This window comes from Electrona antarctica, assembly GCF_951216825.1.
Source record: "Electrona antarctica genome assembly, chromosome: 5".
NCBI lineage: Eukaryota > Metazoa > Chordata > Actinopteri > Myctophiformes > Myctophidae > Electrona > Electrona antarctica.
This window is the reverse complement of record NC_136810.1, coordinates 8,100,531-8,120,537: the sequence shown is the minus strand read 5'-3', so window position 1 is coordinate 8,120,537 and position 20,007 is coordinate 8,100,531. Positions and strand designations below refer to the sequence as shown.

The 20,007-nt window shown below is 45.9% G+C and overlaps 1 protein-coding gene across 1 annotated transcript in view; it reads left to right on the top strand.

The window, feature by feature from the left end:
* The window catches only part of enc2 (ectodermal-neural cortex 2), a 76,394-nt gene extending 56,608 nt beyond the window's left edge, over window positions 1-19,786 (top strand). Inside the window, exon 12 of the mRNA XM_079501328.1 lies at window positions 19,675-19,786. The gene's annotated coding sequence lies outside the window, so the exon portion shown is untranslated. The remainder of the gene's footprint in view (window positions 1-19,674) is intronic.
* The last annotated feature ends 221 nt before the right edge of the window (window positions 19,787-20,007 follow it).

Below are 20,007 nucleotides of genomic sequence, written 5' to 3'. Positions count from 1 at the left end.
CAAAAAAACTAATTCAGTAGCAGTAACAATAGCGTTTTCTCTCAGCCGCAGGTGATTCTTCATATCTATATGAGTGAAGCGGCCTACCTGGATGATTTGTTTATTTTTCAAAACACAGTTATTATATGAGACGATCTAAAATCCTTAGTATGGGGATTACAAATAAATAAAAAGTACATGAACCCGTGGATTTGCGCCCTCTACCGATATTGACGTCAGACTTCGGTGCTCTATACTATGCCAGTTGTAGCTTCATGATAAATAATATAATAAAGATAACATATGATATAAATAAAATAATGGTCAGTACTGGTGTTTGGGCACGCCAGTTGTAGCTTCATGATAAACCAGTGCTTCTCAAACCTTTCCGTGCCAAGGACCCCCAAAATGCTATGTGTGTTTGCGTGCGTGCGTGCGTGCGTGCGTGCGTGCGTGCGTGCGTGCGTGCGTGCGTGCGTGCGTGCGTGCGTGCGTGCATGCGTGTGTGTGTGGCATTGAGACGAGGCAGCATCCATTACACACACACAAGCAGGATGATATTCAGACAGCATGGCAGCCAAGCTGACTGAGGACTGTTGCTGTTGTTTTGGTGGGCAGTGTGGCGCTGCCAACTCTGTTCTGTCTGTGTGGGCAGCTGTGATGCCATGCTGCCGTGGAGGATGATGATGATGATGATGTAGGGCCTGGAAAGCATTTAGCCTTAACCCATTTTGACCTGAGATCAGATTCTAAAAATGTCTTCTACATCCTGACAGTTTTCAGAAAAAGCTATGTTTCTATGTCAGTGGTTCTTCGATTTTTCTAAAATAGAAGACCTACAAGCTCGTAGCGCGCCACTCGGTGGCTATGAGCTTGTAGATCTGCTATTTTTCAATAGCTAATGCGGGTTCCCGCCCAAAATGGGTTAATTCATGCTTCACAGGTTCAGGTTCACTAATATATCTGGTTGTATATTAAATTAATAAAGACTTTAATAATTTAATATACAACTAACAACACACAGTGACAGTTGCTTGCAAGTTATGTGCGTGCGTGTGTAGGAGGAGGGGGGGGGGGGGTGTGGTGAGGCGGGCAACGAGGCGAGCGGGGGAAACTTTTATTGGCTTTCCATCATGTAACTATGGTTTCTATACGTTGTTTGGTCGTATTGCAGTTGTGCATGTCGCAAAAACGAGGGCGAGGCTTGATTTCATAGGGCGTGCCAGATTGATTTCAGCCGTCACATTTATCAACTCTAGGAACGAAATTAAGCTGTTTGCGATCACTTCATAAATGCTGTGCCGACGTGAACGTACGGCAACACCCACGACGTGAACGTACGGCAACACCCACGACGTGAACGTACGGCAACACCCACGACGTGAACGTACGGCAACACCCACGACGTGAACGTACGGCAACACCCACGACGTGAACGTACGGCAACACCCACGACGTGAACGTACGGCAACACCCACGACGTGAACGTACGGCAACACCCACGACGTGAACGTACGGCAACACCCACGACGTGAACGTACGGCAACACCCACGACGTGAACGTACGGCAACACCCACGACGTGAACGTACGGCAACACCCACGACGTGAACGTACGGCAACACCCACGACGTGAACGTACGGCAACACCCACGCTCGAATTTGAGGCAGAATTTACACTCCATTGATAAATGGGGAAATATGGAGATAAAAGGTTTCTGCTCGATAGACAATATGAAGCTCTTTTAGAATGTCTAAAGCCTCTCACTCACTCACACACACACGCACGCACGCACGCACGCACGCACGCGCGCACGCACGCACGCACACGCACACACACACACACACACACACACGCGTCTCCATAGCCTATTTCCATAGCTCATATTTTCCACTCCTCATTTTCCTGCTCCTAAAAAGCTGCTTTGGTAGATTGGTGTCATATTCTACATAATTGAACCAATTTGAGCTGGCTCCATGCGTATGGCTTCACGCCTGCAGATTGCTATGCTAATACTTGACAGTAGATTAGCACATGGCTTATGACACACAGCACATTATAAGCTTCTTAAAGTACAGTTGCAGTGTGCCGCACGTGTGTATGCGTCTGTATCTGGAGAGAGAGAGAGAGAGAGAGAGAGCTCTAGGGATAGAAGTTATATGATCTTGACTTTTGTATTCAGATGGGTTTATTTTTGTCCACGAGTTTAAAAAGTCAGCCACTCATAACCTCAAGTCTTAAGCATCCCTTCGTGTGTACTGTAGTTGAAGATTAGATGTTTGACAACATGCGTGCGTGCGTGCGTGCGTGCGTGCATGTACTTGCACGCGCACACTTGTGTGTGTGTGTGTGCGTCTGCAAATGATGTCTGTGCATGGCTACAGTCTGTGCATGCCTAGAGTATGTGTGGATTGGGTGATATTACTGCAGTAGAGAGAGAGAGAGATGAATGTTGTAAATCAAATGGACTAAAACTCAAGCTTCAAAGAGTCAGCAGAGACAGAGCTATATCCTGGGAATAAACCTTAGAGGTTAAAAGAACTTTACTCCAGAAGTGAAGGTGGAGAGAAAATAGAGAGAGAGTTCCCAGAGTTGATGAATGTACAACTGTATGTACAGTGTGTATGTGTGTACGTATCTATGTACTACAGCGTACAGACAGACACTAGTATTTAAATGTTGATAGAAATAATTAAACTAGAAAAAGTGCACAGGTCTCCACCAGGAGGATAGGAGTGTGTGTGTGATGTTTGGCAAAATGTTTAGGAGCAATATAAACGTGTGTGTGTGTGTGTGTGTGTGTGTGTGTGTGTGTGTGTGTGTGTGTGTGTGTGTGTGTGTGTGTGTGTGTGTGTGTGTGACACGGCTTGGCCTGTTGTAGCACCACCATGAGGCTGATTTGAAAACTGTCAAGTGGCATTTCTTCCAAAGCCTAGTGGGAATATGCATGCACAGTTTCACCACAATCGGACGCTGCGTTGAGTAGTTGTGGCAATTTGTACAAAACGGGTACAAAGCGGGCTACTCCAGAAAAGTTTAGAAGCCAATCGTAGCCAATGAGGGTGGATTATGAGAAATCAAACAAACCCGTCTTGATCACATGACTATGAAGAGCATGTGTACCGATTTGCGTGAAATTTGGATAAAATCTGAAGGAGTAATATTAGAAAATGTGTTTTACATATGTTGGCCTCCTGGTGGCGCTATAAAGAGCAGATGTGAACAATTCCAGGCAAAGGTTTTTCCTTGGCCTCTAGGGAGTTGGCATACAAAGTTATCCACAGATCCGTGCAGTTAGAGGTAAAACACTTTTCGGCCAGTTATAGCGCCACCATGAGGCTGAGTTGAAAATGTTCATGTGGCATTTCTTCCTCGGCCTAGTGGGAATGTGTGTGCACAATTTCACGGAAATCACACGATGTGTTCATGATTTGCAGCATTTTGTTTGAAACTGAGCACTCCTGCGAACTTTGGAAGCCAATCTTAGCCAATCAGGATGGAGTCTGAGAAATCTGATTCGTTGAATGGTTCTAGAGAGACCAAATTGTGTACCAATTTGCGTGATGTTTGGACAAAATCTGTAGGTGTACTGTCCAAAAACTTGTTTTGCACAAAGCGGCCTCCTGGTGGCGCTATAACAGGCCGTTCTGGAAATTTTGGGGCAGAGGTTCATCGTTGGCATCCAGGGAGTGTGTGTGCAAAATTTGGCATCGACCGGGTCAACGGTGCCGGAGATTAGCTGATCACAGACGGACGGACGGACGGACACACAAACGGACACACGGACACACACATGGACACACGGACACACGGACGGACGGACGGAGTGCAAAACATACTCTCTCCCCATGCCTTCGGCCTGGTGGAGACAAAAAATGTTATGTCTTGGCTATATAGCCAGGACAGGGGGAGGGGGTTACAGAAATAATACAGCTTGTAAGATAATGGGAGGGGTTTTTCGACTGACCAGGCAGTCACTTCTTCTTAAGGTCCATAAAACAAAGCTGAAGTTCACCTCATGTCAGAGCTTCCCAAAACCTTGCCAGTGTTTAAATCATGTCTGAAAACACACTTGTACTCCTTGCCGTTCGAACATGCTGACTAAGAGTTGCTGTTTCCACAAAATCAACACTGCTCCTGAGCTACCAGGACCAGTCCTACACTCATTTCCTTGACAACAAGAAGGAACCATCCAAATTATGGCATTAAGAAAACAGCTGAGTGTTGGAGATGTCAGGACGCAGCGTGGATTAACTCAGGCTGTCTGAAAGCTTCTTGGAAACAAGCGCCACAACTGTCTCTTTTTTGACAGAGGTAGATTTATTTCCCCCTTTTGCCTAGAGGCTGTCCATACTGGCTGGCAGTGTTGTTTTTGGCAGCAAATTTCTATTTTAGTTTTAGTCATAGTCTCTTGAATAGTTTTCATTTAGTTTTAGCCACATTTTTGTCACCTGGAATGTTTTAGTGTTTAGTCTAGTTTTAGTCGACTAGATAGCATAAGATTTTAGTCGACTAAATCTACAGGTAATTTTGTCGACTAAAATGTATTTTGGCGAGCCTTGATGCCGTCGTAATGGCTGATTTTACACTTGCTGAAAATAGCAGATCTACAAGCTCACAACGCGTCGCAGCGTTGTGAGCCTTCTGCCTGGTGGAGACAATAAATGGGAATATCACCATTTACCAACAGATAAACTGTAAATGATTTTTTTTTAAATCAAGGAACTTGTGAAAAGGAAAGAGGACATTAGAGAGAACAATTGCGATCTGAGGGCAGCAACAAACATGTCTTTAATAACCACTTTCTATAAGCCCCTCTAGTCTATACTTTATATAGACCCAATGCTGCTGGGGTTGAAGGGGTTAAAACCTCAGGGATCTGGTAGAAGAAACGGAGAGAGAGAGAGAGAGAGAGAGAGATGTGGGATGGCCAGGAGGGGAGGATTACTGGGGAGAGGAGAAATGAGAAGGGGATCTAATAGAGAGAGCTGTAATCTACTTAAAAACACACCCGCTGCAGAGCATGGGATAGAGAGAGGTAGTGACTCGTGAGGCACATCAGAGACAGGATAGGAGAGGTAGTGAGACACACCAGAGAGAGAGACAGGATAGGAGAGGTAGTGAGACACACCAGAGAGAGAGACAGGATAGGAGAGGTAGTGAGACACACCAGAGAGAGAGACAGGATAGGAGAGGTAGTGAGACACACCAGAGAGAGAGACAGGAGAGGAGAGGTAGTGAGACACACCAGAGAGACAGACAGACAGGAGAGGAGAGGTAGTGACTCGTGAGGCACATCAGAGAGAGAGACAGGAGAGGAGAGGTAGTGAGACACACCAGAGAGAGAGACAGGAGAGGAGAGGTAGTGAGACACACCAGAGAGAGAGACAGGATAGGAGAGGTAGTGAGACACACCAGAGAGAGAGACAGGAGAGGAGAGGTAGTGAGACACACCAGAGAGACAGACAGACAGGAGAGGAGAGGTAGTGACTCGTGAGGCACATCAGAGAGAGAGACAGGAGAGGAGAGGTAGTGAGACACACCAGAGAGACAGACAGACAGGAGAGGAGAGGTAGTGAGACACATCAGAGAGACAGACAGACAGGAGAGGAGAGGTAGTGAGACACATCAGAGAGAGAGACAGGAGAGGAGAGGTAGTGAGACACACCAGAGAGAGAGACAGGAGAGGAGAGGTAGTGAGACACACCAGAGAGAGAGACAGGAGAGGAGAGGTAGTGAGACACATCAGAGAGAGAGGAGAGGAGAGGAGAGGTAGTGAGACACACCAGAGAGACAGACAGACAGGAGAGGAGAGGTAGTGAGACACATCAGAGAGACAGACAGACAGACAGACAGGAGAGGAGAGGTAGTGAGACACACCAGAGAGAGAGACAGGAGAGGAGAGGTAGTGAGACACATCAGAGAGAGAGACAGGAGAGGAGAGGTAGTGAGACACATCAGAGAGAGAGACAGGAGAGGAGAGGTAGTGAGACACATCAGAGAGAGGAGAGGTAGTGAGACACACCAGAGAGAGAGACAGGAGAGGAGAGGTAGTGAGACACATCAGAGAGAGGAGAGGTAGTGAGACACATCAGAGAGAGGAGAGGAGAGGTAGTGAGACACATCAGAGAGAGGAGAGGAGAGGTAGTGAGACACATCAGAGAGAGAGACAGGAGAGGAGAGGTAGTGAGACACATCAGAGAGAGGAGAGGTAGTGAGACACACCAGAGAGAGAGACAGGAGAGGAGAGGTAGTGAGACACATCAGAGAGAGGAGAGGTAGTGAGACACATCAGAGAGAGGAGAGGAGAGGTAGTGAGACACATCAGAGAGAGGAGAGGAGAGGTAGTGAGACACATCAGAGAGAGGAGAGGAGAGGAGAGGTAGTGAGACACATCAGAGAGAGGAGAGGAGAGGAGAGGTAGTGAGACACATCAGAGAGAGGAGAGGAGAGGTAGTGAGATACATCAGAGAGAGAGACAGGAGAGGAGAGGTAGTGAGACACATCAGAGAGAGGAGAGGAGAGGTAGTGAGATACATCAGAGAGAGAGACAGGAGAGGAGAGGTAGTGAGACACATCAGAGAGAGGAGAGGAGAGGTAGTGAGACACATCAGAGAGAGGAGAGGAGAGGTAGTGAGATACATCAGAGAGAGAGACAGGAGAGGAGAGGTAGTGAGACACATCAGAGAGAGGAGAGGAGAGGTAGTGAGACACACCAGAGAGAGAGACAGGAGAGGAGAGGTAGTGAGACACACCAGAGAGAGAGACAGGAGAGGAGAAGAGAGGTAGTGAGACACATCAGAGAGAGGAGAGGAGAGGTAGTGAGACACATCAGAGAGAGAGACAGGAGAGGAGAGGTAGTGAGACACACCAGAGAGAGGAGAGGTAGTGAGACACATCAGAGAGAGAGACAGGAGAGGAGAGGTAGTGAGACACATCAGAGAGAGGAGAGGTAGTGAGACACATCAGAGAGAGAGACAGGAGAGGAGAGGTAGTGAGACACATCAGAGAGAGAGACAGGAGAGGAGAGGTAGTGAGACACATCAGAGAGAGGAGAGGAGAGGTAGTGAGACACATCAGAGAGAGGAGAGGTAGTGAGACACATCAGAGAGAGGAGAGGAGAGGAGAGGTAGTGAGACACATCAGAGAGAGAGACAGGAGAGGAGAGGTAGTGAGACACATCAGAGAGAGAGACAGGAGAGGAGAGGTAGTGAGACACACCAGAGAGAGAGACAGGAGAGGAGAGGTAGTGAGACACACCAGAGACAGGAGAGGAGAGGTAGTGAGACACATCAGAGAGAGAGACAGGAGAGGAGAGGTAGTGAGACACATCAGAGAGAGAGACAGGAGAGGAGAGGTAGTGAGCAGAGTTGGGGTCCGTTACTCAAAAAAGTAATACACTACATATTACACATTACTTTTGAAAAAGGTAATGCCTTACTTTACTTGATTACTCCCTGGAGAAAGTAACTTAGTTACACTACTCGTTACATTACTTTTGCGTTACTCCATAAAATCGCCTGAGATGCATTGTCACATAATTTACCACCACTTAACAAATCTTTAAAATCCTAATAAGGAGGACATACACAAGATCTTTCTTTATGCTCTTTACCAGGTTGTGGAGGAATAAAACAAAATGGGCCTTTCCAAAACGGTCTAGTGCAGTGGTTCTTTTGACCTTGTAAAACGTTTTCTATGCAAACTTCTAATTAATTCTTTAAGTACATTGTACATGTTATGTAACAGTGACAGCAGTGGCTTTCAATCAGTGGTCGACCACCAGACACCAGTGAGCCTTGAGGGTGTTCCAGGTGGTCCCCAGCTAAATGATGGAGAGTTGGTAACCAAATGGACACTCATTAGATATTTAACCCTTATATCTTTAACTCTTGATAGTGTAAAATGAAACCAAATCCATTTGGTATGATATATGGTATGATATGAAAATGGTTGAAAACCACTGTACCACAGGTTCTCTAGGCAAATATTAACCCAAAATATATTCAAATATAATAATGAGACTGAGAGAAATCAGTAGCCTATATGTTCACAGTGCTTTAGGATCCCTTTCTTTATGATGTCGAGTTCCCTGTTCCATTGCTCATTAAATGTTATTTTTCATTTCGGCATATTAGGTTTATTCATCTCTGCATTAACTAACTAGCGAGTGATTGTGAGAGCACACATTCTACAACAAACAAACCGACCCTCCCACTGGCAGTGTTGCCAAACTTGCCAGGTTTTGGGAGAGAAACAAGCAGCCATGTCTATGAAAACAAGCCCAAAAGAAGCCTGACTGGGCTATTTTATAAAACAAGCCCAAAGTCGCTTATATAATAAGCGGACATGGCAAGTTGGCAACACCCCAACGTCTGCTCTGTCTCTGTTTATGAGTGAGTGTGGCCGGCTCGATGTGGAGTTTAGCAGCGCTGCGGATATTTTAATCCCGAGACGACGTAAATGACAGTTATGACACAAGCACTGTATATCACAAAAAACGGACAATGATGTGTCCAGCCAGAGGTTGAGGTGGGAGGGAGGACGACAGGTGGGTCTAAAACCGGACGTCTGGCCACCCTACGAGTCCATGACAGTAACAAAAAGTGCTGTGCTGCTGCTGATCTGACACCGGTTTGAAATGTTCTAGTCCGCGACTCCGCTAGTGCGTTGCCAGCACACCATTAGTGTTCATGTTCAACTCATCTCCATTGTGTGCATTATTCTCCAAAGCAACACTGCTGAAAGCAGCCACATGACGCAAGTAACGAGTAACTGCAGCGCTACAGCGACCAGTAACTGTAATGTGATTATCAATTTGGAGGAGGAGTGTCGTTATATTACTCGTTACCGACCAAAGTAGTGTGATTACAGTAACGAAATATTCCGTTACTCGTTACACCCAACTCTGGTAGTGAGACACATCAGAGAGAGAGACAGGAGAGGAGAGGTAGTGAGACACATCAGAGAGAGAGACAGGAGAGGAGAGGTAGTGAGACACATCAGAGAGAGGAGAGGAGAGGTAGTGAGACACACCAGAGAGAGAGACAGGAGAGGAGAGGTAGTGAGACACATCAGAGAGAGAGACAGGAGAGAAGAGGTAGTGAGACACATTAGAGAGAGAGACAGGAGAGGAGAGGTAGTGAGACACATTAGAGAGAGAGACAGGAGAGGAGAGGTAGTGAGACACATCAGAGAGAGAGACAGGAGAGGAGAGGTAGTGAGACACATCAGAGAGAGGAGAGGAGAGGTAGTGAGACACACCAGAGAGAGAGACAGGAGAGGAGAGGTAGTGAGACACATCAGAGAGAGAGACAGGAGAGAAGAGGTAGTGAGACACATTAGAGAGAGAGACAGGAGAGGAGAGGTAGTGAGACACATTAGAGAGAGAGACAGGAGAGGAGAGGTAGTGAGACACATCAGAGAGAGAGACAGGAGAGGTAGTGAGACACACCAGAGAGAGAGACAGGAGAGGAGAGGTAGTGAGACACATCAGAGAGAGGAGAGGAGAGGTAGTGAGACACACCAGAGAGAGAGACAGGAGAGGAGAGGTAGTGAGACACACCAGAGAGAGAGACAGGAGAGGAGAGGTAGTGAGACACACCAGAGAGAGAGACAGGAGAGGAGAGGTAGTGAGACACACCAGAGAGAGAGACAGGAGAGGAGAGGTAGTGAGACACACCAGAGAGAGAGACAGGAGAGGAGAGGTAGTGAGACACACCAGAGAGAGAGACAGGAGAGGAGAGGTAGTGAGACACACCAGAGAGAGAGACAGGAGAGGAGAGGTAGTGAGACACACCAGAGAGAGAGACAGGAGAGGAGAGGTAGTGAGACACATCAGAGAGAGAGACAGGAGAGGAGAGGTAGTGAGACACATCAGAGAGAGAGACAGGAGAGGAGAGGTAGTGAGACACATCAGAGACAGGAGAGGAGAGGTAGTGAGACACATCAGAGAGAGAGACAGGAGAGGAGAGGTAGTGAGACACATCAGAGAGAGAGACAGGAGAGGAGAGGTAGTGAGACACATTAGAGAGAGAGACAGGAGAGGAGAGGAGAGGTAGTGAGACACATCAGAGAGAGGAGAGGAGAGGTAGTGAGACACATCAGAGAGAGAGACAGGAGAGGAGAGGTAGTGAGACACACCAGAGAGAGGAGAGGTAGTGAGACACATCAGAGAGAGAGACAGGAGAGGAGAGGTAGTGAGACACATCAGAGAGAGGAGAGGTAGTGAGACACATCAGAGAGAGAGACAGGAGAGGAGAGGTAGTGAGACACACCAGAGAGAGAGACAGGAGAGGAGAGGTAGTGAGACACATTAGAGAGAGAGACAGGAGAGGAGAGGTAGTGAGACACATTAGAGAGAGAGACAGGAGAGGAGAGGTAGTGAGACACATCAGAGAGAGAGACAGGAGAGGAGAGGTAGTGAGACACATCAGAGAGAGAGACAGGAGAGGAGAGGTAGTGAGACACATCAGAGAGAGGAGAGGAGAGGTAGTGAGACACATCAGAGAGAGAGACAGGAGAGGAGAGGAGAGGTAGTGAGACACATCAGAGAGAGGAGAGGAGAGGTAGTGAGACACATCAGAGAGAGAGACAGGAGAGGAGAGGTAGTGAGACACACCAGAGAGAGGAGAGGTAGTGAGACACATCAGAGAGAGAGACAGGAGAGGAGAGGTAGTGAGACACACCAGAGAGAGAGACAGGAGAGGAGAGGTAGTGAGACACACCAGAGAGAGAGACAGGAGAGGAGAGGTAGTGAGACACACCAGAGAGAGAGACAGGAGAGGAGAGGTAGTGAGACACATTAGAGAGAGAGACAGGAGAGGAGAGGTAGTGAGACACATCAGAGAGAGAGACAGGAGAGGAGAGGTAGTGAGACACATCAGAGAGAGAGACAGGAGAGGAGAGGTAGTGAGACACACCAGAGAGAGAGACAGGAGAGGAGAGGTAGTGAGACACATTAGAGAGAGAGACAGGAGAGGAGAGGTAGTGAGACACATTAGAGAGAGGAGAGGAGAGGTAGTGAGACACATCAGAGAGAGAGACAGGAGAGGAGAGGTAGTGAGACACACCAGAGAGAGAGACAGGAGAGGAGAGGTAGTGAGACACACCAGAGAGAGAGACAGGAGAGGAGAGGTAGTGAGACACATCAGAGACAGGAGAGGAGAGGTAGTGAGACACACCAGAGAGAGAGACAGGAGAGGAGAGGTAGTGAGACACACCAGAGAGAGAGACAGGAGAGGAGAGGTAGTGAGACACACCAGAGAGAGAGACAGGAGAGGAGAGGTAGTGAGACACACCAGAGAGAGAGACAGGAGAGGAGAGGTAGTGAGACACATCAGAGACAGGAGAGGAGAGGTAGTGAGACACATCAGAGAGAGAGGAGAGGAACTGAGTACTGACTTGGGCACAATTTACTATTTACAGTTTAGGCCATTCATGGGCAACTGGCGGCCCGGGGGCCACAAGCGGCAAAATAGCAAAAAAATATTCAGGATTTCAATTCAAATATAGCAAAAATAGCCGATCTACAAGTTCAAAATGTGTCGCGATGCGACGCGTTTTGAACTTGTAGATCGGCTATTTTTGCTGCGACATGCATGCAATGTGGCCCCTCTGGAGTGAGTATGGAAATATAATGGCCCTCTCCGTCGTCAAAGTTGCCCACCCCTGGTTTAGGCCTTCTCCATCCGTCCTTCCTGTTCTGACATTCCATATGTTAATCTGACCTCATCAAACCCTGTACAAGATATGCGCTCCATATATGGCCAGTACAGAATTCATTCCATATGTTGATCTGACCCCCCATGCCAAAGCGCCAGCACTCGCCCAGCAGTCTGCCGTCACCCAGGCGGATGCGTGCACGCGACCTCTGTCGCCTCTCGCCCTCAGGGCGTCTTACTGGTCAATAGAGGGTATGCGTGTGACGTCATACCCGGAAGTTATGCAGGAACGCCTACCGAGTGGCAAAAAACTACTTGTGGCCTTGACAGCCCATACACCAAACAGAAAAGCCCTATCTGATTGCATTAAGCGACGTTAAAATCACTTTGCCACTTACTTTATGCATGCGCACACACTATAGAAAAATGCCATTGTCCAAAACCTTTCAGGGTTCAAATGCAAAAGTAGCAGATCGACAAGCTCAAAACATGTCGCTTGGCGAGCTTTTACCTGGGTTACTGTGATGCTGTAGTATGATCAAGCTTTTACCTGGGTTACTGTGATGCTGTAGTATGATCAAGCTTTTACCTGGGTTACTGTGATGCTGTAGTATGATCAAGCTTTTACCTGGGTTACTGTGATGCTGTAGTATGATCAAGCTTTTACCTGGGTTACTGTGATGCTGTAGTATGATCAAGCTTTTACCTGGGTTACTGTGATGCTGTAGTATGATCAAGCTTTTACCTGGGTTACTGTGATGCTGTAGTATGATCAAGCTTTTACCTGGGTTACTGTGATGCTGTAGTATGATCAAGCTTTTACCTGGGTTACTGTGATGCTGTAGTATGATCAAGCTTTTACCTGGGTTACTGTGATGCTGTAGTATGATCAAGCTTTTACCTGGGTTACTGTGATGCTGTAGTATGATCAAGCTTTTACCTGGGTTACTGTGATGCTGTAGTATATCAAGCTTTTACCTGGGTTACTGTGATGCTGTAGTATGATCAAGCTTTTACCTGGGTTACTGTGATGCTGTAGTATGATCAAGCTTTTACCTGGGTTACTGTGATGCTGTAGTATGATCAAGCTTTTACCTGGGTTACTGTGATGCTGTAGTATATCAAGCTTTTACCTGGGTTACTGTGATGCTGTAGTACTGTAGTATGATCAAGCTTTTACCTGGGTTACTGTGATGCTGTAGTATGATCAAGCTTTTACCTGGGTTACTGTGATGCTGTAGTATGATCAAGCTTTTACCTGGGTTACTGTGATGCTGTAGTATGATCAAGCTTTTACCTGGGTTACTGTGATGCTGTAGTATGATCAAGCTTTTACCTGGGTTACTGTGATGCTGTAGTATGATCAAGCTTTTACCTGGGTTACTGTGATGCTGTAGTATGATCAAGCTTTTACCTGGGTTACTGTGATGCTGTAGTATGATCAAGCTTTTACCTGGGTTACTGTGATGCTGTAGTATGATCAAGCTTTTACCTGGGTTACTGTGATGCTGTAGTATGATCAAGCTTTTACCTGGGTTACTGTGATGCTGTAGTATGATCAAGCTTTTACCTGGGTTACTGTGATGCTGTAGTATGATCAAGCTTTTACCTGGGTTACTGTGATGCTGTAGTATGATCATTGATCAAGTAGTGTTTAATAACGAAAAAACAAACAGAATATGGAGATGAGAGGTTCCTGCCCGACAGCAACGATATAGAGCAGCAGTGGTGTCAAACTGGCGATCCGCGGGGAAAGTAGGTCTGCATAATGTTACTAGACGACAGGTAATATCCTCACTTCAAATTGAATTGTTCTTTCAAATGTTTTATTGGGGCCCCTTATTGCATTGTTTGTTAATAGTAGTCTTCCACACATATATATATATATATATATATATATATATATATATATATATATATATATATATATGAGAAAACAGACTGAAAAACAATGCTGTACGTGTGAGCGTGGGTCCGCAACTGGTTCTGGCCCACATCACCCATATCAGGCCTGTCGAACCCATTTTGGGGTGAGGGCCGCATTGGTCAAAAGGTCACTTGATGTGGGGCAGAACCAGTTGCGGACCCACGCCGCAGACGGTGGCCCTCACCCCAAAATGGGTTCGACAGGCCTGATATAGAGCGCCGCAGTCCCGTCCCCTCGAGAGACCCGGAAAATAAATCCCTGTTCATTTTCCTCATAGACTTTTCAGAAAGTATTTATTTAAAGACGTTTACGCCGCGGACAAAGCCAACTCTTGTCGTGACAAATCATGACAACAAACACACATTTTCGGGCCAAACAAAGAATTAGAAAGTAGAAAAAAACGGCAGGTTACAACACCTTTTTTGTTGTTTTTCTTCTTTGTAATTATTTGTTTGGTCCAAAATATTGTGTTTGTTGTTATGATTTGTCACGACTCGAGTTGGCTTCGTACGACGCTTAACCCTTAGAAGGTGAAAGACGCCAATTGGCGTCTTCATCAGAATTCCGTAAATGATCAATGACGCCAATTGGCGTCTTCAGAGTTTTTGATTAATCTAAACATATTAATATGCTCCGAAGCGCTGTTTAAATTCCTGAGCTTATATTCCAACTACATTACCCAGAAAACCCGTGTCACGTGACACACGTGTACGTGTTGCCATTGGAAGCTGGTCCCACCCCCTGTAAACAGTGGGGGCAGAGGGAGTCTTCATAGTTTATTGTTTTGCCGTCTCGCCCGAGCGATTTTCTAGCAGAAAAAGTTGAAAGCAGTACTATTTATTTGAGCGAGTTTTGTGGTAGTAGTATTGATCCATACGCGTCCCAGTCGCCTTCTCCAGGCGGAGTAGCCCTGGTCCAGTGCTTACAGCGAGACTCGCTGCTCCCTCCCTCCTTTTTTCATTGTCTCCCCATCGTCGTCCGATGAGCTATAGCCTACCGGGAAACCATTGAAGAAGACGATCAACCCGGAATGTTTTGAGGTATTCTTATTGTAGAAAATGCCCTTCTATAGTGATCAGAAATCATAAGATGATCGCTACAAATAGATGCTTGGATAATTACTACTACTAGTCAGATCATGACGCCAGAATGACTCACCACGATGGCCCCCAGCCATTAGCCAGCACCAAAGGTGCTGGCTAATGGGGGGGTTGGTGCATTGGTGCTGGCTAATGGCTGGAGGGGGGGTTGGTGTCGATCGGTTGGTTGGTGCAGTACAAATGTATCGTAGCAGGCATGCACGCATGGCAGTACAAGTATTTTATATTGTAGCGTGCCTTATAGGCGATCTGATCTTTAGAGTAATGTTCGCTCCTTTTATTTACTGTCTACAAAGACGGAGAACAAACATGCATCGTTTACTGAAGCAACGCGTGGTTATGATGACCTTGCTACAAGGATCGGAGGGGGGACGGGGAGTGAAGCTAACAGTAGCGTATTATATAAGATCTGTATGACGTTTCATTGACGTCTGAGCTTGCATGATAATCGCATTCATTGTATATTGTATACAATCATGATTGTACATTGTTTAGTGTGTCTCCGTGTGATGATGATGATGACGATGATGTCAGATAGCCTACGTCTCCCCCCCCCTAGCCCGTCTCCGGACCCCCCGGGTTGAGCTCCTTTGGACCTACCACGTAGGGTCCGGTCTCACCGGCTTCAAGCGACATGGGATGCCATCTGATTTCCCCTGACTTAGCCCTGTGCTGCGGTGTGGGTGTCACGCTGACATATTCCAAACGAAGCATATGAACGCTATAGGAGACAACGAACCATCTGACCCCCCCCGCGAACGGCTCAGAAGCCGTTAAGTATTTTTAATGTTTGTACGACCGTTTTGCCAGCTCTGAAATTCTCTCTTGTTGACATCCCATTGTACCGCCTCTCGGCATCTCGGTTGGCTAGCAGCGCCTCCCTACGCGCCTCGTAGGCGCAGCTAGCCAACCGAGATGTCAACAAGGAGGGACCGAAGAGAGAATTTCAGAGCTGGCAAAACGGTCGTACAAACATTAAAAATACTTAACGGCTTCTGAGCCGTTCGCGGGGGGGGTCAGATGGTTCGTTGTCTCCTATAGCGTCCATATGCTTCGTTTGGAATATGTCAGCGTGACACCCACACCGCAGCACAGGGGTAAGTCAGGGGAAATCAGATTGCATCCCATGTCGCTTGAATCCGGTGAGAAGGAACCCTACATAAAGTCATCAAAATGTCAGAAACTTTAACGTAGGGTTCCGAAAGGAGCTACCCCCCCCCAACTGGCTATTGGCCGGGCTGACTACAGCTAAATGTTTATTTTTATATATTTAGAACTGGCATCAGATGAGGAGGAGGAGGAGGAGGAGGAGGAGGAGGAGGAGGAGGAGGAGGAGGAGGAGGAGGAGGAGGAGGAGGAGGAGGAGGAGGAGGAGGAGGAGGAGGAGGAGGAGGAGGAGGAGGAGGAGGAGGAGGAGGAGGATGATGATGATGATGATGATGATGATGATGATGATGATGATGATGATGATGATGATGATGATGATGATGATGATGATGATGATGATGATGATGATGATGATGATGATGATGATGATGATGATGATGATGAAGACGAAGAGTCAAGACTGCGATGGAGTTCTCTGACACTGAACCGGATGCATTCATTCATTTCAGTTGTTGTTGTTTTTAAATTTAGCCTACACACACACACACCGTCAAGAACAACTGGAATGCAGTGGTTTGGGGACACTGGGGAGTTTGGGGACAACTGTTTTGTATGTAGGCCTATTTATTTTCTGTAATATTTATTATAATTGTATTATGTTAGTAGTCATAACAAATAAAAGACGCTTTTACAATGAGTTAGACCTGTCATGGCTATTTTGTTCACTATTCTGAGGTTTATGGTTTGACTAAGCGAGTTTCAACTGTGATTTACTCTGTAACGGTAGATGGTAAGAACCCAATTTTTTGTTATAATACAGTATACATTCAAGTCTATATTTTGATACATATCATGGGCACAAAGTCATATCAAAACAATGTCCTTGGATGTGTTTTTTATCAAAACTGTTTCTTCACAACAGGTTTTTGAGATACATGCATGAATAGACAACGTACTGGTAAGACTATGTAAACATGGTATATATCAAAATGTGCGTTAGAATGTCTAATTTTACCCCAAAAAAGAATTGAGTTTATATGATGTTCCATTTCAGAGCTAGGGGGACTTTTAGCTGGATAGGTCAGATTGATCATGACTGACCATGCTATTTATAGATGGCAAAATATCTACAGTGGTACATGTGAGAAACTTTTTATTTTATTTTAATTGAACTAGACAACTCACCCTTTAAAATGAGATATTGCATGGCTATGTACACCCAGCAGAAAAAAAGTTATTTAGAAAATAAAACTTCAACCGGGCATAACTTTTGTTGTTGTCCTAGAAACACTACCCAGTGTAAATGCAGGCTCTTTTAAATGGCTTCCAACACAAAAACTAAACATTTTATCAACTCAGTTCATTTTTTTCCTGGAAGCAGACAAGCCAAGCTTTCTCTGAAGGTCTTTCGTTGTCACACATTCACAACAGAGAATTTTCAATAAATCATTCAAAAACGCCATTCTGCCATAGAGAAGTCTAAAAACTATATAGAAATCCTTGAAACTCTCAAAGAGTTAAAAAGGTCTTTAAATAAATACTTTCTGAAATGTCTATGGGAAAAATGCATTCATTTCCTGGGCCTGGCGTCGTTGAGGGCGGGACTGCGACGCTCTATACTGTATGGCTTAAGTGTTTAAGTGTAATTTGGAGGTACTAGTAAGCTACGCTGAAGTCATCAGAGGACATTGTTTTAGTGTATTCTTCAGTTACAGTATACGGTCAATATCAGCACTTAAACTTACTGTTGGGATTTTGAATGAACTAAACAGAATTTGGACAGTGCATTTACGTGTGTGTGTGTGCGCGCGCGTGCGTGTGTGTGTGCATGTGCGTGTGCATGTGCGTGCATAGCGGATAATAGCTCTCTGAGCACGGATCATTTACACTGTATGGAGACTGCTGACAAAGGGCATGCTGGGGAGTGGGGTGTGTGCGTGTGTGTGTGTGTGTGTGTGTGTGTGTGTGTGTGTGTGTGTGTGTGTGTGTTGTTTAGGGGAAGAGAGAGGCAGACAGGAAGTATGCGTGTTTGCGAAAGCATGGAAAGCATGCAGAAGAACGAAGGCTTTCTTTTATGCCTGTGGCACAAAAACCAAAGGAATGCATCTTACGCCTGTACTGTACAATATCTGCTGGTGCTGTGTGTGTGTGTGTGTGTGTGTGTGTGTGTGTGTGTGTGTGTGTGTGTGTGTGTGTGTGTGTGTGTGTGTGTGTGTGTGTTCACTCTAAGGAAGCAAACAAGCAAACAAGGCAAAGGTCTCAAGATGAAACTTGAGATATTTTTTCTCTTTTTCACAAATGCCTCTCTCTCTATCTCTCTCTCTCATTTCTGTCGTCTATTGAAGAACAGAGGATGAGATATCAATGTAGCATTTGGAGCTCTGAGATTCTGGTCCTACACAAGAAAAGGATTGTTTTCCAGTTTGGCTTAGGAATTAGAAATAGTCACGTCTTATTTACACTTGCGTAGTTGCGCGCTTGTGCCGTTCACCGAAACATAGCTGAGCTTCACCTTTGAGGAAGATTCATGAAATATCCGCCGCTCCTCCATACCATCACAGAGCTAGGATATACTGTAGGCACTGCTTATCTTTGGCAGCCTACAGCAGTGGTTCCCAAACTTGTTGGTGTCAAGGACCCCCAAATCAACATTTATTAGGCCACGGACCCCCCATTTGAAAACATATGCCAGTGACCCCGATAAGGGAGGATTTTTACGACTCTAGCAGTGATTCCGAAACATATTAATTTCAAGGACCCCCAGTTTCACACGCATTATGCTACGGACCCCCGATTTAACGGCATTTATATCTCTGGTACCCCAATTTATATTGTAAAACCACTGTTAATTTAACTCTGAGAGTGTACAAATGTACAGAGGCATATAGGTTGGTTGTACGAGGCAGCCTATAGGACAGAGGCATATAGGTTGGTTGTACGAGGCAGCCTATAGGACAGAGGCATATAGGTTGGTTGTACGAGGCAGCCTATAGGACAGAGGCATATAGGTTGGTTGTACCAAGGATAGTCTAAGAAGGATGAGACGCGAAGACCGTACGGGCAACGCCATGTTGCTTTGGAAGGAAAGAAACATGCGCAGTTGAGACCAAGGAAGCTGAACGCGGAAGTGTTGGCTGCATATAGCCCATTGCGCATGTTTCTTTCCTTCCAAAGCAACATGGCGTCGCCCGTACGGTCTTCGCGTCTCATCCTTCTTAGACTATCCTTGGGTTGTACGAGGCAGACATTGACAGAAATTTCTGATTTAGTTTTAGTCAGTCTTTTGAATAAAATTCCATTTAGTTTTACTCATTTTATACTACCGAAAATAGCAGATCTACAAGCTCACAACATCTCATGCGACACGTTGTGAGCTTGTAGATCAGCTATTTTCAGAGAGTGACACCTGCACCCACCAAACATAAAATTACTTTTAGTTCTACTTGATCTCTTCTCCACTAGTCCCTTCCTAACATTTCAGTCTAGTTTCTATTTGTTGACAAAATTCTCAGTATATTTAGTCATAGTTTTAGTCATCATAGCTTAACCCATTTTGGGCGGGAACCCCTTTTGGTGTTTTAAACATTGTTATAATTTAGCTATTGAAAAATACCAGATCTACAAGCTCATAGCGCGCCAGCGAGTTGCGCGCTACGAGCTTGTAGGTCTGCTATTTTTGAAAAATAGTGAAAACATTTATTTCAGAAAACTGGAGGATTTAGAAGATTCTTTTAAAATTTTGAGGTCAGGTTAATAGTTTTTATTCCGTTTTTGTCAGTGAAAGAAGGCAGTCGCCGAACGTCTTTCGCCATAATCGACAAAATCAACACGTCTCTCTCTCTCTGTGTTCCAGGTGGTGTGTTGTCCTTTTCAACACGTCTCTCTCTCTGTGTTTCAGGTGGTGTGTTGTCCATCTCGAGGGGCACAGACGTGTGAGGACTCCATTCTTCCGTCTGACTGACAGACAACAGTTTGGGGGCATGTCTAATCTTCACGCGGGACGCACCTCCTGTTCCTCCCCGTGTCGGCATGGCGACAGGACCCCACGACGACAGAACCAATTGTAACTGTTGCCAAAATCAGTCCAATCAGAAAACACACAACTCTGAGTGGTGGTGGTGGTGGGGGGGCGGCGGCTAATGGACCAGTCACAGACCAGGATCAAATGCCATTGGCTAAGATATTCACAAAGCTTCCTCCCCTTGCATTAAAAAGCACAACGAGAGGATTC